We start from the raw sequence: 22,776 nt of genomic DNA, 5'->3' as shown, positions 1-22,776 counted from the left end.
ATTTATGTTGCATTCTTGCTTTATGTAATGTAATGTATTGCTTTATTTCACTTTTCTTCTAGCCAGTTATCTAAGGTGCTTCTCTCATCTAGAACATCTATGAAACCTGTTCTTTGTTATTGTTTGATGACTTTCGTGAAATCGCTCTAATGTTCTTGTTGAGTGCTTACATTTTAATACTGTGTTTCTGATGGAATAAAATGCAGAAAGAAATGCATGCTTGGTGAGCAGAGAGGATTCTAAAACAGAAAACGACTGCTAACAATCCAAACTTTTGCAATGTAAATAAAATGGAAAATAACAGGCGCTGGTGTAAAGTCACATGTTACCAAACCAAGCCAAAATGGTAGCAATAGTAGCAAATCTGAAATACTATTTCACAAAACATGTTTTCTTGTAATCCAAATACTGCCCACTTTACCACAATCAAGGATTAAATAAACACAGCTTAAAAAGCACTAAACTCTGGGTCTCTGAACCGCATATATTTTTTAAATGATCTGGGTTGTTACATCAACATTAGATCAGATGAGCATTTTTCCGTTCAGCATAAAGCTTGCTGCGATTAGGCTTTGAACTTCCTTACTGTTAGTTACGTATATGACTGAAGCATGCCATGACTCTGCTGGAGTGTGAGGGAGCTAATGGAGGAAAAGTGGTGAGTCTGTGAGCGAGTGGGGTGTTTCTAAGTAATGGATAGAAAGTACAAGAAGCAGAATTGTGTGCATGCACGTGTATACGCGCAGAGCCAGCAGTGACGACTGAACGGAGGTCTGTGTGCGTACGTGTAGCTACTCAGAGGTGAGATGAGACGGACCAAAAGCAGTCAACATGAAAGGCACTGAAATCACTCATGCCTGCAGTGGGCACGAAAACATGTTCTTTAAAAGTACAACACGGTAACACAGAGCCCATGTGTTCGTGCAGAGACGCTTGTCTGCTGCACACTCATTTGTCTCAGGACCCCTCTCAGTCTTTGGGCTGCACCCTCCCACCTTCCATCTGTGCCTATCCGCTCTTTCTGTGTTTTACCTTTATGACTCCTCTCTCTCCTGCTCGTTCTCTCACTCAGACATATTTTCAGTTAAAAATATTCTTTGTGACATCTTTGTCTGTGTGCATCACTCTCAGTCTGTGCCCCTGCTGCTGGAAGAAGTTAATGGGTACGCACATACACACACATGCACTCTTTTACCCAGAGGAGTCCTGCAATAGTGTTTTCCTTCAACATAATCTCATGAGTACGTGGAGAGTTTGAATTACATTCAGATAATATCCAGGACTGCAAGGAAAACATGCTTGCATTTATCACTTTGTTACATTCTGTCTCTTTTCTGCTTTGAAGGGAACCTGGTAACACTTTATTTTATGGTTACACCTATTAGTTGCATATTAGCATGCAATAGGAAGAACATTAGTCATTTATTAGTGGTAATTTGCCACTGCAGATTAACGCCTTATTCTACATCCCTAATCTTACCCTACCTAAACTTAAAAGTATCTTATTCATTATTAATACAATCAAATTAATTATTGACATTAATACATTATTGACACAGAGAGGATAAAGCAATTGTAATTGTAATTAACACTACTGTCAGTTGATATGATAATAAAAAGAAGTATGTTCCTTTGCATCACTTTTCAAACGGCAAGCTAACAGCGACTTTAGAGGACCTTGCAATATATATAATAAGGGCCCCACTTTGTACATGAGGACTTAACTACTATGTACTTACATTTTAAGTTAATCAGTTAATACAGAGCACTTATTGTGTAGCCTACATACACATTCATTCATTGTACTATATATACTATACTATATACTATATACAATATTAAAATGCCTGCACGCAATTACATGGCATAATTAATTTTTGTAATTACATTTACAAAACCGCAGTCTCATCCTATAAGAGCACATCATCTAGACATGAAAGACAATTTATTTCCTAATGCGTAATTTATTTCAAATGAGCAAACTACTGCTTTTATCTCAAGTGGATGTGAGTTTGCAGCATCCTCGTTATGGTACACACTGCCTCAATGCTGACACGCATTTGTGCACAGTTGATCTGTAGAGCACTCATATCTCTGCAAGATATGACAGCACATGTTAATGTCATAAAAACTTGTCAAAAGCCCATCTCAGTGAGCTATTATACATTTACATTGTCATTACAGTTATTTACTGAATAAGTGCATATGTCTATTGGATAAGTGCATCCAAACACAAGTAAACACCTCGTGTCTGCACATGAAACCAGTTTGGCTCTATCATCCATCCCAACGGCACTCAAGAACAGACTGCGCTGATCGTTATCCCTATCCAATCATTTATCCATCCTTCCTGTCTCAGGACCTTAATGAGCACATGCTGTACAGTGTCAGTGGCTTGCAGCTAACTCTGGTCTGATGGTGAGAAGAGAATGAAGGAAGAGAAAGGACTATAAACAAAGCTTTCCAAAGAATCCAAAGGACACAGCTCTATTTTACCATAATGTTTGAAGCTGATTTCGAAGTCATGCTCTGTTATTTTGTTTCTCTGTACTGAAACAATTATGCATGTGGAAAAGAGGGAGGCAGAGTGGAAAGAGGAAGTTTATTTTCACAGGCTATATAAATGGAGGTGGCCCTAAATTAAAGTCAGAAATAGGTCATATAATCCTGTAGCTGATGCATTACCTGCGAATCTTACAGCCCAAAGCGGGGTTGCTGCTGTCTGCATTTTTCTCTTCTCCTGCTCATTTTCTCTGTTCTCCACTGGTAGCTTGACTAAGAGATACTATGCTTTTTTTTAATGGTTTCACAGGTCAGATATACATTACTGATGCCACTAACAAAGACAAGACAATACTAAGAGATTCCTGCACTCTCTTGACCTACATACTTCTATCACCGGCCTATCCTCTGACATTTCCCCTTCATGTTTATCATAAAAGATTATAATGGACGTATGTACAAGCTGTGAAATATAAATTGCTTTTTCAATTTTTTTTTCTTACAACAGCATGATTAATCTAATTTAATAAAGGCATGAGACAGTACGTGTTTCTTAAGATTTATTTCTGCAAGAAAAGGTCAACAGTCATATAATCTTATCTGGTTATTGGCTGCGCAATTTGATCAACATTTATACCTTTATCAAATCAGGTCCCATCCAGTCATAATGCGAGTCAACATATGTAGACTATCTAAGGTATTTAACTCCCACTCCACCAGATGCATTTCAAGTATATGTATACAATTATTTCCTTTCTAAGAATCTTTCTATAAGCCAAAAATAACATGTCCATACTCAAACTTGTCTCATGACATTAACAAATGATTTCTATTTTCTCAATTTACAAAACCAAAGCATATTAATAGGCAAAAGAAAATCAAAATTCAAAATTAAATTTTCTCTACCATAGAATTTATGGGCAAAGTGAAGTGACTTGTGGCCAGGCATGGCACCCATACTTGAATTTCCATGCTTGGTTTAACCCATCCGAGTGCACACACACACACTGTGAACACACAAGCTTGAAAATGTTATCTCGACTCCTGCATACAGTACAGACAGGAAATATAGGTGGATATAAATAGGACATAGATAAATAGAGAGAGGGGAGAGTAATGAATTAAATGGAGGGTGGTTATGAAAGAGATACAGAAAACAAAAGCAAAGCAGAGAAATGTGTTGTCATAAAAATAACACAAGCTTATCTTATCTTGGGACCTGTTCTTTTGCATTCTGCAGAAGCATTGTTCCAAAGAGAGGTTATCTCCTTCCAAAACACAGTTTGTAGTCATGTCTGCATCTGTCAGTCCATCTACATGCATGCAGGAGAGACAGATAAAGAGGCACCAGGGAAATATAAGGTGTGAGAGATAAATGAGAGAGTGTGATTGGAAACCGTGATATTTCCTTTATACAATCATGCTTTGAGCCTTGTAATGCTTGAGACAAAGCTGCAGAAATACATGTTGACCAAATGACTGACAGGCTTCCAGACTTCTACCTGTCCTAAATCTCTTTTGATCACGGCCAAACACTGTAAGGTAATTGTTGCACCCAAATACGTTGGAGCTGTAAAAAAAAAAATCCGCTGAACTCCACACGCTTTTTGTGGCGTCAGCCGCATCACACACACAGCTTTCAGATCATAGTTGACAGTGTTCCTTGACAGTCAGTGGGACAGTCACAAGCCTCCTGGTTTTAATACAAAATATCTTAAATTGTGTTGTTTCTTTTTCATTTATGGATATTTAGATATCTATCATTTGAGAGATGATATGCAAGATACAGAAAGCTTTTAAGCAGTAAGGCTCTATTTTTGTAAGCTACAGGACTTAAAATAATAAAATAACAATACAGGATATTATGAATATTAATTTATTCTCATTATTTCAAACATATGACATTTTATTTACAGTAGACAACCAAACATACACTGACTATCTGTCTACTGCATGTCTGTCTGCCCATCATGTGTTAAATTCAGTTCACCAAAGTTTATTTGTATATCACTTTATGATTCAATTTGTTGCAGCAGCTTTACAGAAAGCTTCACATTATATTTAATAGCAGCAAAATGTCCAGGAAACTGACATAAAAAAGGATGCATTTAGTTAATGATATGTAATCAAACATTGTTAACAGCAATCATTATGCTGCAAACTTACAACTGCACTTATAGCAAAAAGTAGTGGTAGTTTTAATGCTGTATGTTAAATATCTTCTGTTCTGGAGAAATCGCATCATCTCTGCTGAGGTGTTCGATCATCTCCAGATGTTCAGATGCCGTCTGTGTCCATGTGTCGCCTTTATGTGTATCCTCCGTCTGTCTGTCGTCACTGATCACATTACTGATATATAAAGACTTCAAACTCGATCATATGCTCACTGTTCTATAGGATCAGTCATGAAAAAGGTTTCATATATTCATATTTAGACTATGCAGAGATGAAGTGTGCTGTGTGCAAGGAGTCACAAGTGTTTAAAGAAGCAACTGCTTTCTTGCAAGCACACGCGGTAATAACTGTGACTAGGGATGACAGTAATTTCCTGCATGCTTTTAATACAGCTTCTGTGCACGTATAACATTGGGTGAAATTGCAGGTCTATTTTGCGGGTGTATGTTTTGTGCATTGTTGTTCATAGGACAACCACAGCTTTCAGATGTGTATTGGACTCCACACACACACACACACACATTCATTAGATAACATAAACTAAGAATTGTAACAATACTTCTTACAACATTTATTAAGTATGGATATATTACACGGGAAAAGGAGGGCTGTTGTATTAGATCAAGGGTTTTATTCTGCAATAACAACCTGCATGTACATTATCCTGCTTTATTACGCAGGTCTCTGGCAACAAAAGTAAATAATTAAACACAAAACCTTGATCTGAGTTGAAGATTTGAGCAAAGTCATGAAGAAGCTATGAAAGTGGAAAGTTCAAACTAGACGACATTTACAGGAGATGGTGCAATCATTACATGTATCGCATAAAATTCTCACCACAGAAAATAAATATATATAAAACTATTTTAATATATTGATTTAAGACAAAAATGTTTATTATAATTACTATAGTTAAAATAATTATTATATCTATTGCAGTCTACAAAACAATTGCTGCAGCGCGCATGAAATCGACTCAATAAGGCAATTTAACATTCATATAACGTCAGATTGACGAGGACATGACGCTAGACAGATGTGTTAAAAAATGAAAATGTGGTTGGACGTCACTTTTGATTTGAATTTGCATTGACTTAATGTTGATTTTGGTGACCGACGCTTAACTAAAATATAACCAAACATCAACATCATATGACTGTGTGCCTGCTGGGAGAGAGAGAGTCCGCATTACCAGGATGACTTAATGAATTCAAGATAATTAACATGAATAAACAATGAATTTTGTAATAACATTATTTGTAATAACTGATATAAATAAATACTGTAATATATGTGATGTCTACTGTGTTCATGTTAGTTAATACATTAACCAATGTTTACAAATGAGACTATCGTAAAGTGTTACCAAGCAAATTGCTTATAGTGCATGTCGAGATGTTGAATGCGCTTTGATTATCACAATTAATGAAATCCAGGAAAAATTCAAGTAATTGCAACATTAGCTATCCCTGGAAGAACTGCTATCTACTGTCTGCTATAGCTTCCAGCTTCATGGAAGCCAGCTGATCCACGCTGTCTTACCTTTACACAGCTGTGTACCCAGTTGATACAGAAATCCAGTTTTCTGGCAGAAAAAAATCTTTGAAAATGAAATTGTAAGAGAAAAACCCCACACAGCATTACAAATTTCAATTCTAAGATTATCTATGATCTCTTTTAGGCCAACTGGGAGGCTGAAAAACAACTGCTTTACAAAGCAGGAGATCACAGGAGTAAGGGAATGCCAGTCTACTGGAAAATCAGGCGAAATGTACTAAGATAATATTAAATATTTCACAGTGTCACGAAGAAGAATGTACTGTATACGTGCAATTTCACACATGCATGTGTTTATGTGGTCCTTCTGCTTTCTCCTCTGTTTATTTTTCACCTTCTGTCAGATGCAGTAATTTATTCTATATGTCTGCCTATCATGAGAAATCCCACTGCAGGAGCTCTGGAATGATTGGAAATTATTTGCCTTGGGATTAAGATTTGCACAGTGACTGAACAGTTCCTGGTCTCCTGTAATGTGACCCAGGAAACTTAAAGAAAGTCATGAATTCTTTCTGCCTGACTGGTGGTCTAGCCTCAATGTTGAATCCATATTACGTGTATAGGAATAGAGTGGCGGATCTGTTCATTTCTCCTGGTGATAACAGTAGTTTTTCATTTCCAAATAAAACCATTACACTGGTAGTATATTATATTATGCAAACACATTTTCAGCATACACCATACTATACTATCTACAGTCAATAAATGCTTTGCCTATATGTTTTATTAGCAGCAGCCCACTGGAATCTGGATCTAGTCTGTTTTTCTGGACCTAATTGGCTTTTATAGATGCTGCCTACTTTATTATACATTGAATATGGTCTTTATAAAGTGCTTTTCCTATATGAAGTGCACTTGAAACGCCAGGCAGCATGGAAATTGGACTAATCCAATCTTTGTCAAAATCTGTCCAGCCTAGTACCTGCAAATTGAGCTCAAGCCTTGGTAATTGGCTTTATGAAGAGGATGAGTAAAAGAGGAAAGGAGAAATCATCCTTTCTCTCTGCATATTATTGATGCAAAGATGCTTTATCTTCCTTAAAAGATACTAGGAACACTGGAGTTCATCCATCTGTAAATGACTAGTTAATCCTATTCCAGAAGAATTAAGATGTACACATCGCTTCATTGGGGTCAAGGTTTAGCTGGTTAGCATGACGCATTTTTTCTGCGGGAAAATGCTGTAATAATAATAGACCTTTTGATTAATTCATAAAGCATCTTTTTTCATTTATGGATATTTAAAAGCTGTATGTTCTATTTTTTTTCTTTTTCTACACAAAATATGATGAATTATATATTAGTAGTAATAAATTATAATACATAGATGTTTTAGAAATAGAGACTCTGTGAGAATTTTTCACAGGGTTGGCAAGTCTGCAGATTTAAAGTATCATATACATTTGCACTGTTGCTGTGGGTTAGCTTGTGGATTAAGGAGAAGGTTAAATGCAATTGGGCTAGTTTTGGGCTATATGATAATTGGGCTTTTGAATACAGTCGGGCTGGTTTTGTTTCACAGACCTGGCAACCTACTGTCTGTTACTTCTGGCTGAAGATATTAGCTGGTGAAGGCTCAGCAGTGCCACCAGTCATTCATTTTATACGTCATCTTCCTTTAGCTTTAGAGTGATTGTAGAGCATTTGTGACTTGAGGACTGGGCACAAAAACATGTCCAAACTAAATGCCCGTGGAGCAAAGATGGCAGTTCTTAAATCTGTGTATGTCCTGGTCTGGTGCCAGCTGAGTAAATGCCATTGAAATGAGAGAAAATTACCTACTGAGATTGCTGCTGAGTTTAATTGCCTCATTTTGAGGCAATGCGCTACACATTGCAAAGCTTGCTTTTCGCTTGAAATTTCACAAAATAATCCAAATAATGCCAAACTAGTCTACAATGAGTCATTATTATGGGATTATAAATGGTCTATTTGGACTGGGAGGATGTTTCATAAGCTTCTCTGAGCTTTATCTCAAAAACATGAAGGAAAATTTGAATGACTCGTTTAAGATGAGTGTGTGGGAATTTTTTTCTATGGAAATCTGCTGTTGGGAACAGGAAATGAAAGAGCAGGTGGAGTTTATGAAATTATCTTGAAAATGTTCCTCAGCACAGTTGTCTCTCACCTTGTCAGGTATACTGTAATGGTTTTAAATTCTTCTTCTGGAAGCCCATGTCAGGGGCAAAAAAATGCAATGTTTACTAAATGCAGATTTATACCCATGATGCAACTTTATATCTTGCATGTGTGACTATATTTATCTGAACTTAATCAAATAGCTTTATGAAAGGTACGCTGAATGTTTCATGCAAGAGAGAGAAGCAGGATAAGGAGATCACATCAATGTTTGTACCATTTTTTTTTTTGTCAGAACAGATTTGGACTTACTCGTGAAACACACGGCCAGTGCTGTCAATAGTTAAAGAGTCTCAGATGTACTATATATTACACCCAGACATATCATTTAAATAAGTCCTATGTTTTTCACTTATTGTCCTACGCCTTGCATCTTACTGAGTGATATTCAGGAAGGTTTCTTGAGCCACTGCACACATTGTATATCTCCTGAAAGGTGAAGGTTACTTGAATAAAATTAGTACATAATGGAACTTAGGCTATAGACGCTGTCGTGCATGACTGCTGTTCTTTCCCAGGGGGTCACTGAGTTTCTGAGCTTTGCCTAGGTGACTCTTTCTGGCCAATGCGCCTGAAGGGCTTTTGCTGGAGTCACAAAATGTTGTTGAGGTTACAGAAAATATAACAGAATGTGGTGCATTTATAGCAGATGTCATTGTATCTGTGCTTTGTAAAGCTTGCTTCACGTCCCACTGCTATCTCTGTAAAAAGTAATTTATTTGGTATTTTGGCAATTTTTCTTTGTGTTTTTCTAAGGGTTACTTCATTAACGTAAGTAAACATTTAGTCATTAATCACTTATCGTTCCTTGTTGTTACAGGGGGTTCTGGTAAAGCTTTGTTCATCTTTCGAATACAAATTGAAGATATTTTGGAATGAATATTGGGAGGTTTGTGACTGTTCCATTGACTCCTGCGGCAAATAACACTGTCAAGGTCCAGTATGAAAGACATTAACAGAATACATCCTCTGCTATCAGTGGTTCAACTGAAATCTTATGCAGCTACGAGAATACTTCTTTTGTAAAGAAAGAAACAAAACAATTACTTTATTCCAACAATTTGGCATTTTGGAGAGGACGGACGCTGCATGCTGTTCTGTGTCAGCGTACATAAGAACATGTATGTCTCTAATACTTTTCTGGACCATGACGCAAGTACTCACTGCCGCCAATGGGCAGCCTCCTAGTTTTCAGCCAAAATATCTTAAATTGTGGTCCAAAGATGGATGTGCTTTACAAATGTTTTGATAGACATGGGTGATTATTGGCAAAATTTTAATTTTAGGTGGAGAATAACTTATTGTAAAATAGAAAGATCTCATATTGTGCTTTATGATCCATCAAAGCAATAAAGAAACTTTATTTTAACTAATCATACTTTAAATTACTGGTGCTTATTTGTTAAAAATCTCAATGCCAGTAGTGGAGCTTTGAGTTGTTGTTGAGTTTTTTGTTGGCAAACTGTATATGTGAGTCTTTTTAATGAAAGTGGAATTTTGTTTTAAAATAGTACAAAATCTCTTTAGTAAGCTGCATTGTTTAAGGCATCATTCACATCTTCAGCAATGTTTTCTTTGTAAGTACTACTAATACAGGTCAGAGTTTGCCGGAGTGAGCACTGAATGATGGAATCCTACCTTTGATGTAATTTGTCTGTTCTGCTGTGCTTGTTCTTTCCTCTGATCATTGATTTTTAGTTGATCTTTTCCCAATTTGTGTCTCTGTAGGAAGTGTGTTTAGGAGTATAAGAATCAGGGAAGGCCAGGCTAACTGTTATCACTTACCTTTTACCTTATCGGTGCCTGGAATAAAAGTTTTCTGTCAGTTTAGTTGTTAAAGTAACAAGCTACTTAAGTAGCAGGTAATGTCATGAAAATGCCATGTTTTTTAAATGAGTATCGCTACGCCGCTTTGTAGCCATGAAATAAGGCAATAATGAAACGCCCTTCTGTACTGCCTTAGTGTCATACAGTATGTAATGAATCATTAAATCTTTTTTTTCATTATTAATCTTCATTTACATAAACTACCTAAATGTAAACTATCCATATTCCCATCCATCCATTTTCCAATCCGCTTGATTTGTGTACGCTGCAGGGATGTTAGAGCTCAAACAAAACCATTTGCTAAAATGGTTCACCAATTGTTCCTCATTATTTTGTGCCGTGACCAATTCTATTACTTAAAGACTTGAAATAGCTGGAATGTAGTTACATCTTTTATAGTAGTCTGTCTGCCCAAAATATACAATTACACTGTAAAAAATGAAATAACAACAACAAAAAACAATTCAGTGTGTTTATATTTTTTATATTTTTATCTTCCTCTTGCAGTTTGAACTACTTCAGTAGCAATCTATTTTTTCTAAATAAGGATCTTGACCATAGTTTAACAACTGTGTAATTAGTGTAATTGCAATCTTCACAAAGGTTTAGTTTTTCTTTCCTAGCAGCCATGAAGACTGCAGAAGCTTTCATTTCTTTGCCTGAAGGCAACATTTTTAAACTGTAATATTCAGGGTCCCATAATGACTTGCACAGTCATTTTATACAAACGCACCAGGCCTTTTGTTGAGCATCACACTCAGAGCCCCACTTTCTCGCTCTTCTTGATATCTGACTTTAATGGTGATTTAAGAGAAGCCAAAGACAAGTGGATGGGTGTTGAAGCAACTGCAACTGTGATATAGGGACTGATTGCTCTGTTAAGTTATACCATATTTAAAAAAATACATGTGATAGAGAAAGAAAAGAAATAATTTTTTTTTTTTTTTTTTTTTTTTTTTTTTTTTTTCAGGTTCTGTGATTCCAAATCTTATTATATGTGCACAGATTTAAACACATCAAAATCCATTTACTTGTGATGTAAAGGCTAGAAATTGAGAGTACCTGGAGTAATGGACTTTTTTCAATCTTATTGCCTTCTGGTTTCATTGCTGCTGTTATGATGTACTGTACATTTCCCTGAAGGAGCTGCATTATAAAATTTCTACAAGGAATGAGAATTGACAGTGAGCACTCTAAGGCTGATTGTCCTAAATCATTGACTCATAACATGGAACAGTTCTGGATACCAGCTCTTCCCCATTGTTCACACTCCACAAAATGTGTTAAATGCTTTTCTAGACCTTCCGCCAAATCATAAACTAATAATTACAACAGCACAAAAGGCAAGAGATTAATTATATTGTTCCTGCTGACCCTGGCCACATTCCACTATGACCTTGGAGGATTCACTTGGGATGTGTTAGAAATTAAAAATAGTTTTCTTTTCGAAATGTATGTGAATACAACGTATATGTAGGCAAATGTATGTGTAGCAATATATTGTACATACACACACATACACATACATCACAGAAAGATTTCGGAAATAATTATTTAAGATTAAAAACAAAAGCCACTGTGTCAAGAAAATTTTAGCTTCTATTAAAACGACAAAGGTAGTACATTACAGTATATACATACTGTTTTTCTGATATTTCAGATAAATACTATATTATTATTAACTTGATATATTCTAATTTAATAATAATGATAAAAATGATCATTATCTCCAATCAAATACTAAACAAAACAACAGAAGTGGTGTTAAGGTTAAATTACTACAAGCCGTATGAAACTATGCTAGGGATTCACTAATATCAGATGTATACTGGTGTGAGCTGAATAGACCTATTGTGGTTTTCTGTAGAGCTGATGAGGTGAAATGAAGAAGCTCTGTGTTTCTGACCTCACATGCTCAGCCTTTAGCCTGGGCTCAACAGTACATATGCACACACACACAATGAATATGAGAAATGTGTAAAGCATGCTTGACTTCTCCACACTCTGCTGTCAGCAGTTACCTGTCTGTGCTTTTGTCAGCTATTCAGCTGCAGCTCACATTCTCTTGCCAAGCCATAATTGCAATCACAAAAAGCTGGGCCGCTTCATTCCAGAAAATAGGTAATACTGAACGATTTACTCCATTTATAGTGTATGAGGTATGTTATTTGCTTTATGTTATAGTGCTTTGCTCAATGGGAAAAGATATAATCCCCACTTTGCTGGTATTACATTTACATAATAGTAGTTAATCTTTTTTTTCTGGGATTCAAGGTCTCATTGTCTCATCACATAACATATCAGAGCCATTGTTCAACAAAATAGCTGGATTTTTGCTGTAATTATGGCAAAGCTGCTTTTTTCAAAATATGATAGCATTGTTTTCTGTTAACGTACGCTAAATACTATTCCATATAACTTAAAACTGTTAAAACTGTTTACAATGGACTAAAACAGCAAATGCAAATAGGAAAATTCCAGAGACCACCACACGCCACTGCTCTTGTAGGACATGCTTGTTTGAATAGGACAGCCTAATGCTTGACACTGGGTGGATGAGAAGTAGAACTGATAGTCCTGCCGCATGAGGACCGCAGAGTGTGTGTGTGTGTGTGTGTGTGTGTGACTTGGCCCAAACCTGACATCTGACAGGGTAAGGCCCCAGTAGTGCTGTATGTGATTTCCTGTCTCCACTCTCTTCAGTGTTCATGTGAATGTGCGTGTGTTTCCAGTCTGTGGCACGGATCTGTCAATCCCAGTTCGTTAACTTTACTTCGAACTTGCTCGACGCGGAGTGTGACACACCTGTGGTGTTTTGTCATCTCCGTTTCCGCTCATGGAGATGCTGAGCTCAGACGACAGGTACCACACCGGGTCCGCAAAGCTGCAGCATAACACCAGTGACACGCAGGTCGACGCGCCAGTCCTGCAAATGATCCAGGAGCGCCAAAGTGCCAGGGGTTGTGATCGTAATCATGAGAGAACATGAAAGCCGAAGTGTTAGTTCGGGTTTTTATTGATAGTTCAAATGGTGGACACTTTCAGGTTTTGTTTCACCATTAGCACGACTGTTGACTTGTCAGCAAGCTGGTGTAAAAGCTAATTGACTGCTTCAACATCGCTTGGATACAAATACGATTGGCCAACAAGTGAGTTTCATCACATGCAGACAGACAGGAAAAGTAAAAAGGAGAATAGTGCAATGAAAGAGGAGAGATGCTCTGTGCATGTCATGAAGAAATCTTGTTCACTCCCAGCAATCTCTGCTGTCCCTAATTCAAGCAGGCAAGTAATGCCAAGAGACAAAGAGAAAAGAAAAGGCTTGACTGAACAGATATGATAGTGAATTGCTCTGGTCTTTTTTTGTTGTAATTGAAAATGTGCTTGATAGTATCCTGAACTGTCTTTTTATAACATGCAACAGTAAAACGATTTTTATAGGCCTGTAGCATTTTTTATAAAGTGGTCAAACTTCTTGACCAAAGAACCCCATCTATCTATCTGTCTGTCTTCTGTCTGTCTGTTGTCTGTCTGTCTGTCTCTGTCTGTCGCTGAACATGGCCTGTGACATAGACAGTGGTTCCATCTGAATCAAGCTGTTTGGAAAACTAACTGTAGTTTTTTTCAGATCAATGAAGTTGACTATACATATTTGAGAGGAAATGCTCTTAACTGTCTATGATTATGTACAATAACATGCTAGCAGGTTGTATTTCATTTTGTTTTACAAATATGATGTTAGATCTAAAGATGGCACTGATTACATCCTTGATTACAATTTATTTTAGAGCTACCTGATTGAAGAATTGATTGAAAGAGTATCCATTTCGGCCAATTAAGATGATGAAATTGTGTTTATTCTGTGGTCAGTGAGAAATTGGCAACCTGGTCTCAGCTAAAATATGTACTTGGTATAAATTATTTCTATGTATGTTGTTTCCTAGTTTAAAAAGGGAAGAGAAATGTCTCACTGAGTGTACAAACACAGGTTCAATACGTGAACTTGGTACAGTTTTATTACGTTGATATAGGTATGTATGTGGGTGGTTCAGAACTGAAATATCCATTGCCTGTTGCCTGTTGCTAATCAAGTTGAAGTATGTCTTCACACTCAAATACAACCTAACTCCTACCCAACTGTTAATAAAGGCAAAATCGATATAAATGCACATTTGAAACCTATAGAATGGAAGTGATATGTGTAATGCCAATGTTTAGAAGCACTCTGTTGGTACATATTTTGTTTCCTTACCAAAAAGTGAGGACCATGAGACTGCAGGAAATGTGCTTGGACGTTCATTCTCTTAAAGAGGCTCCCTGGTTGGGGAAAGTGCTTGCTCATCATATGGAAGCCTCTTGATGTAACCTCACAAAGGTTGTTCATGGTTCACTTCTGAACATTTCAGGCTGACTTTTTCACATTCCGCCTGTTATTTGTCAATGTAAAGAGAAGCAGATGGCATTAGGAGCACTACACATGTCTGAGCTGATCATTTATACCTTTAATGATGCATGTACTTTGAAAGCTTCTATGTCTCCAATACATAAATGTAAATATTATTTATAAATATGAAAGAAATGAGAAATATGAGATGTATTTTTGATAGCCCTGCAGCTGTCAAACCTTATTTATTTAGTCAGCGTGCCAGCTGATGTAACATGCATCTGGCAGACTTTTTGCTGACAAATAAACTGGTGATACTAGCAGGTTACAGAAAGAGTACATTGTTCATTTTACAGTTGTAAGCATAAAGATAACAGTTTCAAAAGACAATAAAACCTAATTTTGTTAATTTGATCAATTAAATGAAGTTAAATTAATCTCTTTATCAACAAACAAAAGTTATTGCAGTTTACCAACTTTCTTGACGTGTTGCATAGTGCTGCATAAAACAAATTCTGTCTATGTTTGTTTAGCAGGCGCAGGAAAGTGAGATTTGTGGGTAGACAGATAGTACAGGAATTTCTGGCAGAGAGGCAAAGCACAGGAGCTGCCGGAAAAATTACCTACAAGTTACCCAATTTCAATGAGTGGTGGCTTAACTACAGAAAACCACTTGAATGTGTGATACGTTAGTGCATGCATCTGAGAGCACCTTGTGCTGCCTCAGGCTGTTAGCTATGTCCAGGATCTCCGCTGCGCTTTCATGAGCCGGTTTGTGTATGTCATTTACTGAAATTAGTACACTAGTGATGTTAGTGCTATAATTTGAGGTTTTTAATGTTTGCGATGCAAATATTCTCTTATGCGGGAGTTGTCTAGTTTTTCATAACTATTTAGGAAACATCTTAACTCAGAATCTCATCCTCTATACTTTATATAAAATGAAAAACTAAAACTGAAGCTGCTTTCAAAATCAGATATTATTTTTTATAGACCTCTAAGCTTTTGGAACATTTTAAAATATATCCAATTATGAATGGTAATGGGTTTTACTTTCAACTGATAAAATGTCCACTGATTGCAATATGCATTTCTTTGGATAAAAGATATAGAAATTGCCACATATGGACACTTTATTATAAATGGCGATAAATAACCAAGCAGTATGAAAACATCTGCGTCACACACAGTGTATTGTAAAGTCATCCTTCACATAAAATGTCATATGTTTGCTGAGGCACTCCCTGATTCTAACATGGCTTCAAAGCTTCTGGCATCAGCAGTTTCAAGTCACATGTCTACAATACCCAATGTGTTAATGTGTCTCTGTATGCCCCTTGTCCTCAGTTTAACTCCACACTAGCAGCATGGCATTGTGGTTGGAGGGGTTGGTTTTGAATTTCAACGCTACTTACTGAAGGGAGTTAATCAGGCAGATTACTGAGCTCACAGTCCTCCATGTAACACCTTGTTGCCTCTGGAGTGCAGCACTCAAACCCGATGACTGAAAAACTATTTGACATTGGTGCTTGCCTCTGCTCTTGGGTGAATCCACATGACAGTAAAAGAGAGCCACGACATTCAGAAAATAAATTCATATTTCATACGTCCACTTTTTTTCTTCACTCTGTGTATATGAATCCCAAGGCTAATTGTTAATATTCATACATAGCCATCAAAAGTGCTTTTTTGTTTTCATACTGATTCAGAATTGCTGCATACAAAGTGTGAGGAGAGAGAGAGAGAGAGAGAGAGAAAGTATTTGTCATTACTGTCTGACTGCCTGTCTCTGCTCATAACATGATATCAGTATCAGCCCAAATCGAATAACTTCTAGCAGGCCCCCGCTTGGTAGACTGTGCATAGGTGAAAGGGCTTCTGCTGACACAGTAATCAGCTTGGAGAAAAATAGAAGGCTATTTCTGTCACAGGTACCTGTCCTATTTCTTTGGGACACATTAAGGGACCAAGCAGCCAACCATGTGATAATGGGAAGAGAGGGCAATTGGTTGATTAATTAGCAGAAAAACCTGAGGTTTCTATTCATTGGATTGCAATTAGGTTCATTATGTATGTTACATCTAAAACTCACCTAGCTGTCGCTTTTCCACCTGGGCCCTTTGCCTTCTTTTGTTTGGTTTTTACTGTAGAGTTAATCGTCATCAATGAAGTGTTAAATCTCTTATTCATTGAGTTGTAACACCTACACAGGACCAATTAAAGGCGATTCTGTGCCATGTCATGCAGAGAATCTCTAAAGTTATTTTAAGCTTCAGAATAAGGACCATCCACAAGATAGATTTATGCAAATAAACATCTAACTGAATAGCAAATATTCAGAATTTCATAACCATTCACATTCTACTTAATAATTCCTATTCTATTATCGATTCCATTAACAGTCATTTTGTTATTCTTTGAGGTAGAAAAATGGAATTGAAATAATCTCTTTTGCTTTCACCCTGCCTTGTCAGTTTATACTTCATAGCATCCCCAGAGTCATATCAAATTCAGACATACGCTTCTAAAGTTCAGGATGTCTTTGAAGTTCTTTAAGCACACATCACAAAGATTTCTGTTAGTTCTCTTTCTTGAACTTTTCGAATTAAATATTGTTTATTGTTATTTATTTTTTCCTTTGCTGTTGCTCGCTTTATCTATCAAAGCCAGCTGACAAATCCATGCTGGTCGATGACTAATTTAAATTGCTGCAATAAATCGCATAAAGCTTTAAAGCTGACTCAGATGTTTTCAAGTATCCTACAAAAACTTGTGCGCAGCAACCCATAAATGCCTGAACCCGCTGTTCAAGGTCTCAGTTACCATAAACTCAGTTGGGGCAAGTTGGGATCTAAAATTCCTGTTTTGTGGTCCTGAGAGCAGGATTGCACACCCTACTCTTATACTGCATGGTTATCACACATACTTATACTTTTAAATCATCTTGCATCAGTGGAAAATGAAGTTCAAGTACCATAACTTGGAAAATAATTTGATTGTGGAATAAAATTCTAGTCCTGACAGTATCCCTTAAATTTGCATTTAATACTAAACCATTTAAAACTATAGCAGTCAATCTATTCTTAAAAACTTTTTCCATTTCAAACGTAGAAGAGTTGTTTATATGTAGCAGAGTGACATTCATGATAATGTGCTCTTACACTAAACAGTATTCATAATGTTAATTATGATAGTTGAGCTGTATGAAATGGAACGATGCAATATAAAAGCTGTCTTCTCCATTGATGATCTGCAAATGGCATGTCTTGACATATTAAATATAGTCATATTCCTGGAGGTGTTTGAATATACATTAACATACATTATCCTGAAGGTTACGCATAAATGACTCAAGCGAAGGAAGAAAGGAAACTGTCTTCTGTGTCCCACCTTGTCAATACGGTAATATCTGCTGACCATCTGTGAGCTCTGGACCCTAGGCACTCTGTACTACTGGAGACATGGCATTGCAAGGATACTGGCTGCACCTGATGAATATGGCTCATGCCTGAAGCAACCCTGACTCACTACGTGGAATGGGCCGACATTAGATGGAAGACTCGAAAAGAGAAAACGGCGTAGATGCTAATGTGATTCAACCAAGCTGGAAGATAACAAAGCGTTTAGTGGTTAGAGGAATGCCGAGGCCATTTGTTTACGGGCAGCTTGACACTCATTAAAAGTACTGAGACCTAAGTATCTTCCAGTAATATGGTTCTGTCACTTGTCAGTCTAAGTGTGCTGCCTACATCCTAAAAATCCTCTAAGGAAAACATTTGCGTTGTGACCCAATTGAAAGAGAATGGGAAATGGGAGGTCAAAGGGTCCTCCATGAGCCAGAGTCTTATCTCACTGTGGCTAAATAAATGGTTTATGACACCTTTAATGCCTGATAACCCAAACTCACAGATTGGAAGAAAGCCAAGCCAATGGCATTATATTCCCTGGGACTTGACAGTTTGACTTTGTCAAGGACAATTTTTTGATTTCTACCTCATTCCTTCCATCCGTAGTGAACAAAGGCTGCCTAGGCTTCACCATCTACTTAGCAAATAAACTGGAGTGCACCAGTGAAGCCGCTATGGAGACAACCTACAACTTCATGTCAATGTGCATCAAGACTTAACCTGCAATGGCTCCATCCGGCGTCTTGAGTCTAGGACAAAAATGTACATGAGAGGTTTGACACAAACTTGTTTTGTGAACTTTGAATATGTTTGTTTAAACAGCTAAAATTAAAGGCTAGTTTACTCTAAATTAACATTTCTGTTTGATCAAAATCTGGTATGATGTTGTTTCTGCATGAAACACAGAAGAATTTTTTTATATTTCAACATTTGTCGACATAGGCACATTGGAAAAATACTGCTTTATCAGTGTTTTTACAATACAAAAACTGATGTTCACACAATTTATTATCTCATGGTTTCTGTACCATACTAGTATGCCTTAAAAACATTCTTACCATAGTGCATGATTTGTAAATTATTTGAAATCATTTTAATGTTTAGACCAACATCCAGTCATATGTGACCTTGGACCAGTAATAAAAAAAAATTGTCATTGAAATTTAAACATCATTCAAAAGTTGAATAAATAATTTGTTAGGGATGGGCAAGATACAACTATTTGAAAGTCTGAATCTGAGGTTTCAAACCTACAAATAAAATAAACAAGCAATAAATAAACAATACAAATATAGCATGAGAAATACATTTTCCAAATATAGTTTTAGTAGCACATATTAATAATGAAAATGTACATTTTATCTTCATGGATCATGATCTTTACTTAATATCCTAAAGCCTTTTGCCATAAAATAAAAAGTTATTATTGCTACAAATATACCTGTGCCTCTTTTTGACTGCTTTCTTTGCTGTCCAGGTCACATGGATTTCTCTGGTCTAAATTTGCTGTCTAGCTTACCTGGTACAGCATTCACTTACAATAACATGGGAGTTAAAATGGCTTGGCCATGGTTTTGCTAACACTCGTTAGTTGCTGTACGATAATTATTACTAGATCACATTCATCTGGGTTGGAGCATGCTGAGCATTAGTGCCACTGACTAAACATTTGACTTTGTAAAATGTTGAAAAACATGCAACGGGCAAAGTAATATTTAACTGTCCAAACAGCACATTTCCATTGAATGGCCCAAGAAAAAGAAAGCAAGTAAGTCATTTAGAAGATTTTTTTACATGTTTCAGCAAGAAAGTAGATCTCACAGGTTTGGCGCAACATAATCGAAGCTTTACAAACTATCCTTTAAGTTTTACATCAGAACATAAATAGAAGAAATGGGGCGGAGCCTATGGGCCAAGCGCATGATGCTTCAGAGAAAAGTCGACCTCTAGATACAACAGCCAAAGTTATTTGCCTGAAAAGCGGATGATATTTGCAGTAAATGGTGAGAATGTTGGCGTGTATGTAATTCCCTGCGGGATGGTATGTCAGTGTTGTGCTTGAAGGGATATATGAGAGGCTTGGCTTCAGGCCATCAAGCTAATCGCCAAGACGGACTGCCATTGCTCCGCACTAGCGCTCTGTTCTATGCTTTGACAAGACTACTGACACGTGGCTGACATTGTGAGATAGGCTGACACACAAGGACGGGTTCATGTGCCCATTTCCTCATTGACTTATCAGCATCCTGATTCCGAAGGTTTGTCTCAAGGACAACAAGACCTTTCAGTGAAAGGCCAATTTAAATGTGATATACGTGTTAGTGACGTTACCTCAAGGATAGTTTGAGTAGTCAAAGGAGAACTAAAGAGTTATAACGTTGTTTCAAAATTAAATAACTGGCGTTTATTTTGTCCCCATGTATCAAGCTAAAGCAAATTGGAAACATTTTAAGTTGCATGCTTTTTTCCCCTTATACTTTGTTAGATTAGATGGTTAAACCAGAAATAATACTAAGTCACATTTATCTCAAGTTCATAGTTAAAGGTAACATGTTAACTTCTGACAGCCATAAAATGCACAAACAAAAATTATTTTCCCAGCTCGATCTCCATCTCTTTCCCAGGTCAAAAAGCACATTGTCATAATGTTTAATATGCTGTATTTTTGTATCTGTTTTGTATGCACTAAAACAGATTTTAGTACTTACTTGACCAAGTTTATGTGTTATGTACTCGATGACCCTATTCCTTTGGGACTCCACACATATGACCTAAAATTCACTTAGTATACTATCAGCAGAATTTGTATTTAAAAAAATGTAATCACACTTGCAGTAATACTACAAGAACCTGATCATACACTAGTACACCCAAGTGAGTGTTACAAGTGGTGAATAAATACATGTTTTAAATACAGAGTTAGTATAATAAAAGCACATTTTTAGTTCATATGCATGTTGTCCCAAAATAGTTCAGCTGAGTACACTTAGTTGATTTTAAGTTTGTCTGAAGAATCACAGAGTATCATTTTGGTATATTAGGGTACAAAATAGTGTACAAAAAATAGAACACGTTATGGCATATTATTGAAGTGTGCTTTTTTTAATCTGATGTGGCTAATTCTGACTTATAATACAAACCAACAGAATAGATAAAATTGTAGGAAAGAAAAGTATTTCAGACGGTTCACTGTGACTTGGTTTCTGGTAAACTAAATGCACAAGTAGCTTATTCCAGCAGAAAAATTTTTCAAATGGTGTCATTGCTCTCAGGAAAGACAATTTAAATAGATGTATTTTTTTCCTTTTCATTCCCTTTAGTGAATAAATCATTTCTGTGTTGTAATGTATTAAACGCAGGTATATTATACTGGTATTTATGTATGAAAGATACATGTGTATTGCCATTCACATTTTCCCTATACAGTCTTAAGAAAAGAGGGAGTGCAATTCAGCTGCAAATGCTTTAAAGTTCCTCTTTGATTACAAATACATAATTATTTCAGCTTTACACACAATGTCAAGTCCTTGTGCTCAAGTGCAACAGAGACGCATCCATTAAACCACCTCACTCTTTCCTAATGCAGCCATCAGCTGGATTTATGAAACGTAATTAATAACTGCACACGCTCACATTTATAAACACACATGTGCACCTCTGCTTATATAGAAATTTAATTCTGTGAATTGGAGGCAAATATTTGGAGTAAGGCAAGATCACATGTGTTTATGGGGCAGTAAAAGCTTTATTGAACTCCTGGAAGGTTTAGTAAACATATTCAAGTATACATATGCTGAAAGTTATGAAAGGCGTAGGCTACATCCAAAATACTGAAACATGCTACCTTGCACATGGAAAATGGAGGTTCCGAACCACAAAAACCAGCTGCCACAGGTATATTTAAATAGCAAACAATACATTGTATGGGCCAAAATTGTATTTAGGTAAAAAGTCATACAGTCATGTTGGAAAGTAAGTTGCTCTGAGGGCAATTCAGCTACCTAAGCTTTTGGATGAATAAACACTTTAACCCAGTACTCTTCTAATGTCTGTTTCTTAGGTACAACATCTTGTGGTGAGTTTGGCGGTATGACTGGTGGTGGCCATCTATCCGCATCCGGCTGGTACTGACCTCATATTTCAATCGGGGCTGGAACCTGATACATGCAATTGCCAACCATGCTTCCTGATGGGTGTCAAAGCACGGCTCCATCTTCAACATCACCGCATCGCTTATCAACCGCCATCAGTTATATCTGCCACAGCCTCAAATAATGGCTAAGCTCTACAGCCACAAAAACTCAGCTTCATATGTACCGTTAATCTGGGCCTCCTGACAGTGCTTGCTATTGTGCCCAACTTGTTCGTGAGGCTCTTTGCAGTATGATCCACGGGTTTATTCCTGTACGTTCGAGCAGTCGGCGAGTTTCCGCACACACGATCGCTGTCGCGTTCTTCCATTTCATTCTTTCCCATCATGATCACTCACCTACTGTTACCTGCGAATCTGCTCTGGTATACAGGGTGCGACGACGGGTGAAGCCCGGATAATCGCCCCCAAGCTCACGCTCATGACGGCGAAATTTCGTCGCTAATGTTTGTTGTTTTGTGTTTCTTGCCGTGCTGGGCACCATTAAACTTCATCGCTGGCTGTAGCGATTTCCTGGAGCGTGGTTCCCTTTAATACCTGAATGGCTGTTTGTGGTAAGTTATTTCATGGCATACTTTAACAGTTGCCTCAATGCAATCGCTTCATGGAGTTTGAACCAGAATCGTCGAGTATAA

The 22,776-nt window shown here is 37.0% G+C and overlaps 1 pseudogene; it reads left to right on the top strand.

The window, feature by feature from the left end:
• The first annotated feature begins 616 nt into the window (after positions 1 to 616).
• On the top strand, positions 617 to 22,776 carry LOC122342704 (annotated as a pseudogene).

Source organism: Puntigrus tetrazona, chromosome 1 (genome assembly GCF_018831695.1).
Source record: "Puntigrus tetrazona isolate hp1 chromosome 1, ASM1883169v1, whole genome shotgun sequence".
Lineage (NCBI taxonomy): Eukaryota > Metazoa > Chordata > Actinopteri > Cypriniformes > Cyprinidae > Puntigrus > Puntigrus tetrazona.
This window is presented reverse-complemented; position numbering and strand designations above follow the sequence as displayed.